Here is a 6,094-nt window from a genome sequence, read left to right on the forward strand (position 1 = left end):
TGACTGATTGGATGGAAATTGGTGTCTCCCAGCTCCATCTCACGAGGGCAAAGAAAATCCCAGCGATCCCGCCACTACAGCCTTCACCGCGTCCGTGAATCAGCGCCCCCCAAGCTCTTCCGGAATCCGAATCCAATCTCCGGCGATCCCGCACCGCATCCTCACCACGTCTCCACCGCATCCATGCCGTGGCATCCCTTCCAAATCCTCCACGCCAGCAAACGCATCAAGCTCCATCGATCACAGCAGACCCCAGCTGCCTTCCGCTTCTAATCCCGACGATCCCGCAGCGATTCCCGCATTCGATCCCAGCAGCGCCCGAAGAAGGAAGTTCGCGCCTCTCATCCCGTAATCCAGCGATTCCGTGGCCAACCAGATGGGAATTTTGCATCTCCTCCCTTCCCGAATCAACCTCTCAGCCTTCCCATGATCCCGCTTCCGAGTTTCAGCACATGTCCAAGCACCCAGCAGCCCTTCCGTGATTTCCTCCCGTCGATCAAGCTCCCATTTCTTCCGCCCATTGATTCCTCTTCCGGATTCGAGAGCCCCTGCATCCGTTACCCCTCCATCAAGGGATTCCTCGCTATAGATCAGGGGGTGGGCGACCTATTTAAGGAGAGGAAGAGGCCGACGAGGAGGAGGAGGAGGGCGAGGGCTCTCGGGTTGGTGGCCGGCGGGTCCAAGGCGGGTGGCCGGCGGGTCCAAAGGAGAAGAAGAAGCTCGGCTGGTTCAAGAAGGAACAGGGGAGAGGGATTGTTTTGAAGGAAATGCTCTATTTTCTCTTTTGAAAATAGAGCATGTTCTAATTTTTTTTTTTGTTTTTTTTTAAGAGTTTTATTTTAAGAGCATGTGTTTTGGGGTTTTTAGTTTTATTTATGCTAAAGTTGTAATTTCTGTTGTTTTTAATTTCCGTTCTTCAAATTCTGTAATCTTTCTTCTTTTTTTTCATGCAATATATGAAATTTTCTTTTATGCAATTTATGTTCCGGATTTCAATCTTCTTAGCACTTGCTTTCATCCATTTCAATTCATGCCAAAATTTTTCTTTGAATAGTTAAACATTTCATGAATTTATAAATGCTCTTTGATTTCTAAATACTTGTCTTTTTATTATTTTTAAATAAAGAAAATTCTCTGGTAGACTAGAGAATCCATCAACATCCTCATAATAATGTTTTTCTTTAGTTATTCGAAACTCAATTTTGAATTCGAGTGAACGTTTTAATTTTTATGCAACTCCAATCGCCTCCCTGTGGATCGACCTCTTACAACCACTATTCTTCGAGTAGAAAAGGTAAGAGTAAAATTTAAATTAACTTTTGTTCGTCGGTTCTAACAACGATCTGTCTAGCATATTTTTAGGTAGACAGGAATCGGACGAACAATGAGTATAGAAGAGTTGGTTTAGATTAGAGTTGCATAGTGGAAGTTTGGTGGAATAGAAGTAGACTAAGTATCCTTATTTATTAAAGAATGATGATGGGTTAAGTTTCGAGGATGATTTTTTTTTAAAGGAGGGGAGAATGTAAGGCCCAATCTCATTGGGCTGGCCTATTGGTGCGACCCAGCACCCAACCGCAGCCTGAAGGACTGCTTCAGTCAAAAACAGGGCAAAGCCCTAGTTTGATCATGGTGGTGGAGGTAGAGTAATCCTCCACCATGAACTCCATCTGAGGGTAGGATAATCTTAGCCTCCAATCCTATTTAGAAACCCCCAAGTGGACCATCACCGATGATCGCCGACCATTGTCGCCTCTTTTCCCCTATTTTGTCTTCTTAAGTGTTGTCACCCTAGGGTCACTTTGATCTTCTTCCCCTTTTCTTGTTCTTCTTCCCATGGAATCACAACCACCAACTGCATAATTGGCCAAAAGTCGACCGAAATAAGTAACTCGTGTTTCTTCCCCTATTTGTCTTCTCTTTTCTTTTTCTTCTGTCCACCTCTGCCATCGGTGTTCATCACTGAGAGCTTTGCCCCCATCTCCGAGTTGGCCTTAGCATATGCTAGACCCTTAGCCACCGGCGAGTGGGCTGATATCCGAGAACAATCAAGCCAAAAAAAATCCCCCTATTCGGCTCTATTTTTGGTCTAAAAATAGCTGGCCAGCAACCGCCACCAGCTGCTCTCTTTTGCTTGCCACCGCCTTTGGCCACCATCTCGCCAGACCACCATCTCCATAGCCACCAGCCGCCTCTCTCTTTCTCTATTTTGTCAAGAAAGAACAAAGAAGAAAAGAAGAAAAAACAAAGAAGAATACGAGGAGGAGAGAGAGAACTATCCCTCTCTTTCTCTCTCTTGTTTACTCTCTCTTCTCCTTCTTTTCTCTCTCGACTCTTCTCTCACTACTTTCTCTCTCTTTTTTCTATTTTTTTCTCTACTTTCTCTTTCTAGAAAATCTATAAAACTCAGTATTAGGTCCTGTCGACCTAATCTACGAACCTGAGCTGATCCTTAAAAAGAGATCCAAAACTGTCTTGGTGCTCGAGTCACCTGCTGGACTGATCACCTAGCCTTGTCAAGTATCCATGGAGCCCACTGATGATGAATTATGTTAAATGACCTTGGCCCTGATCGAAATCCTACCTTATGATTTATTTATCGAATCGTTCAAGCCTAACCCACCCAAAATTGTCGAATGTTATCATCTGTCTAATTGTCCCAATTTCTTATTATTCAATTAAAATTGTCAAAGAGAAATTAATTTTGCTTTTAATATTTTTAATAGAGTTCACTTAATTGCCTAGTCAAGTTTGCGAGTCTAAGATGAAAAAAGTTAGTAAATCTTATACTCGTTATTATTTTTTAGATGATTATGTTTTTCATGCATAAAATTTGCTTGTGGAAATATCATGCTTTTCTCAAAATTATGGATCAGCATATATGTTATAAAAATCATGCTTTATTATGAAAATTAGTTCATGAATACTTTGGTGAAAATTGCTTTGTCATAAAATATAAATCTGATCATGCTACACTACAAGAAAAAGGGGCTTGGCAACGCTTTTTAAGGCTTTTACCGACGCTTATAAGCGTCGGTAATTTTTTTTCCGGCGCTTTTCAAAGCGTCGCCAAAGCGTCGGCTATGTCGGGGTGGAAAAAAAATTGCTGACGCGTTTGAAAAGCGTCGCTAAAGGTTATTTTTAGCGACACTTAAAAGCGTCGCTAAAATCCATCTAGCAATACTTTAAAGCGTCGGGTTTAACTTAAGTTAGCGATGCTTTAAAACGTCGTTATAAATTTTTTTATAGAAAAAATATAGAAAAATATATTTTCTTACCGCAACCTGAGGGGGGCATCTCCTGCCTCTCAAATCTAAGATCCCACAAGCGAAATTTCTTATCTCTTGGATTCCGACGCGATCCAAGGAGGTGCGGCACCAGGGGAGGAGGAGGAAGGCGAGGCAGCAGGGGGAGACGTAGTAGAGGAAGGTGATGGGGTTCAAGGAGATGCCTTTGGAGGTGAGGAGGATCTGGATGAGGACGAGGCGGGTGGCCTCGAAGGCGACGGCGGCGAGCTAGAGCATGATGCCCCACGCGTTGAAGCGGGCCTCGCCGTAGGCGGCGATGGCGACGCCGAAGGAGATGGAGAGCATGTTGAGCAGGGTTTCGGTCTTAAATGCGTCCTTCTTGAAGACGACTCCGATGGAATAGATGGCGACGGGCATGAGGGCTTTGAGCATCTGGATGAAGGAGACGGAGAGGTAGATGTAGGCGGAGTTGGAGAACCAGAGGGAGAACGCGTAGAGGGCGCCGATAGGGACGACGGAGGCGACGTAGAGGTCGCGGGTCATGGGAGGGGAGGTGGGGGGCTCGACGACGCGGAGGCCGTGGTCGAGGAGGAAGCCGAGGGCGGAGCAGAAGGACATGTGGACCATGGTTAGGGAGATGGGGAAGGGCCAGTTGTACTTGTTGAAGACAATCACCGTGAAGCTGAGCAAGATCCAGATCCTGACGTATGCGTAGGAGAGGAGGACCTTCCTCACCAGCCCCTCGCTCATCGCTCCCCCACCGCCGTCGCGTCCCATCTCTCCTCCTCCTCCGGCCGCCGCCGAACAAGCTCTCTCGATCGCTGGATCGATCGGCTCCTTGGATCGCTATGGATTGAAGAAAGGCGGGCGAGATCTTAACCCTAACCCTAACCCCGATTGGATCGGGAGAGGAGGAGAGTGAAATGAAAAGGGGAGTAGATCGCTAGATCTAGCAGTATGGGGACGCCGAGACCACCGACGGGAGGTTTGGTGAAGTGGGAGACTTGGGGATTCGCTCCAAGGCAGCACTTATAGCGGAATCTGAGATTGAGAGCACGATCGAGAACAAGGATTTAGAGGTCGCGATCTCTACAGAGAGAGAGAGAGGCGATGGGTACCTTGGCGGGGGAGAAGGAGGAGGGATCGGAGGCCTGGGTGGCCGGAGAAGGCATGAAGCCGACGCCAGAGAAGAGGGAAGAAGCTCCATCGAACTGTCTATGAAGCATGGCCGCTCTCTTTCTCTCTCTCGCTTCTTGGAAGGGATCTGATCGAGAATCAGAAGGGGGCTAGAGATTTGTAAGGAGAGGTAGGTGGCTGGAGGGGTGAGGGATCGAGAGGCAAGGGGTTAGGAATTTGCAGCGAGGAGGGGGGATAATGGCCTCCGACGACGCTTTCTAAAGCGTCATTGGGAGGGGAAAAAAAAAAGGGAGATGGCTTCCGCTGACGCTTAAAAGTGTCGGCCCAAGCAAGATTTTTACTCACAACGGCCTCCGACGACGCTTATAAGCGTCGTTTTAGCCTTATAATTTTTGCGACGCTTATAAGCGTCGTCTTAGGCGACACCTACTGACGCTTTCTAAAAGCGTCAGCAAACTTTGGCGCTTAGCAAAAATTACTGATGCTTCTACTTAGCGTCGGCAACCAAAAGTCGGAAAAGGTAGTTTTTTCTGTAGTGCTACTTAGTATTTAATTTTTATCTAATATATGTATATTGTACTGAAAAAAATATAAGCTTTCTAAAGGCTTTGAGATAGCTATGTATGATTTCTAGAATTGAGAAAACTAAACACCCAGAGCAAGCATCCATACAAACATTGGCTCCACCAATAGGTATAAAATAGGCATACGAAATATAAATTTATGTCGATTACGAACACACCCGGTTACGGGTATAAACTGACCATAGCACAAATATCTGTGAGCAATATTTGAGCTATGATATGGCTAAATGGTAGAAGAACAATTTATATATTTATTAGCAAAATTAACTTAGAGCTATGTTTATGAAATATGAATGATTTATGCATGCATAATATGACTTGTTTTATTATATTATATTGTGAAATGCTTATTTTAGAATATATGTTATTTTTCTTAAATGATGCATCAATATAGTAAAACTAATGCTTGGTCCGGTAAAGTAGTGAAAGGTTTACTTACCGCATTGTGTCGCACATATACTTTTATTTTTTTTCTTTCAACGTATAAGGTCGATACGAACGAATGATGGTTTAGACTTGGAGTTCGCGCTAGCAAGCTTAGCGATCTGTATAGTAGAGTAAAACTTTATTTATTCAGTTGATTATGAATTTATAATTAATAATTTTTTGAATAGTAAAAATTATGGATTTTATATTTATATTTGGATTTAGACTTATCTCCCCTAGGGCCAGCTATTGCGAGGGACATGCAGGTGCTGCCAACTAGCCCAACTCCGCTTCTCAATTTCGAAGTTAGATTTCCAAATTACAATATATTGACATATATACTCCGCTCTATGAGACACATGGCAGCACCTTTAACCGTCTGATCATGGACCAGCAGACCAATACTCTTCCCATCACGTGGTCGTGATCAATTTCGAGTCCAGCAAGGATTGGGTCCCCTCGCGACCTGCCAAAACCGGCAATTGAGGAACCCCCTCCCCTACCTTTTTAACCACGACCCGGTCGCGTCCTCTGCGCTAGCTCCCAAAAACCGAGGAGCGTAAGCGGAGCGAAGCGAAGAGATCCCGAGAGAGAGAGATGGGAGAGTCGAAGAAGAGAGAGATGACGAGGTTCTGGCTTCTATACTTCGATCTATTTCTGGTGTGCGCGGGGATCGCCCTGAGTGTTTTTCGTGCACCT

The 6,094-nt window shown here is 45.0% G+C and overlaps 1 pseudogene; it reads right to left on the reverse strand.

Annotated features, from left to right (window-relative positions):
- Positions 1 to 2,078: 2,078 nt before the first annotated feature.
- On the reverse strand, positions 2,079 to 4,080 carry LOC103698287 (annotated as a pseudogene).
- Between the last annotated feature and the right edge of the window lie 2,014 nt (positions 4,081 to 6,094).

This window comes from Phoenix dactylifera, unplaced genomic scaffold (genome assembly GCF_009389715.1).
Source record: "Phoenix dactylifera cultivar Barhee BC4 unplaced genomic scaffold, palm_55x_up_171113_PBpolish2nd_filt_p 000494F, whole genome shotgun sequence".
NCBI classification, from domain to species: domain Eukaryota; kingdom Viridiplantae; phylum Streptophyta; class Magnoliopsida; order Arecales; family Arecaceae; genus Phoenix; species Phoenix dactylifera.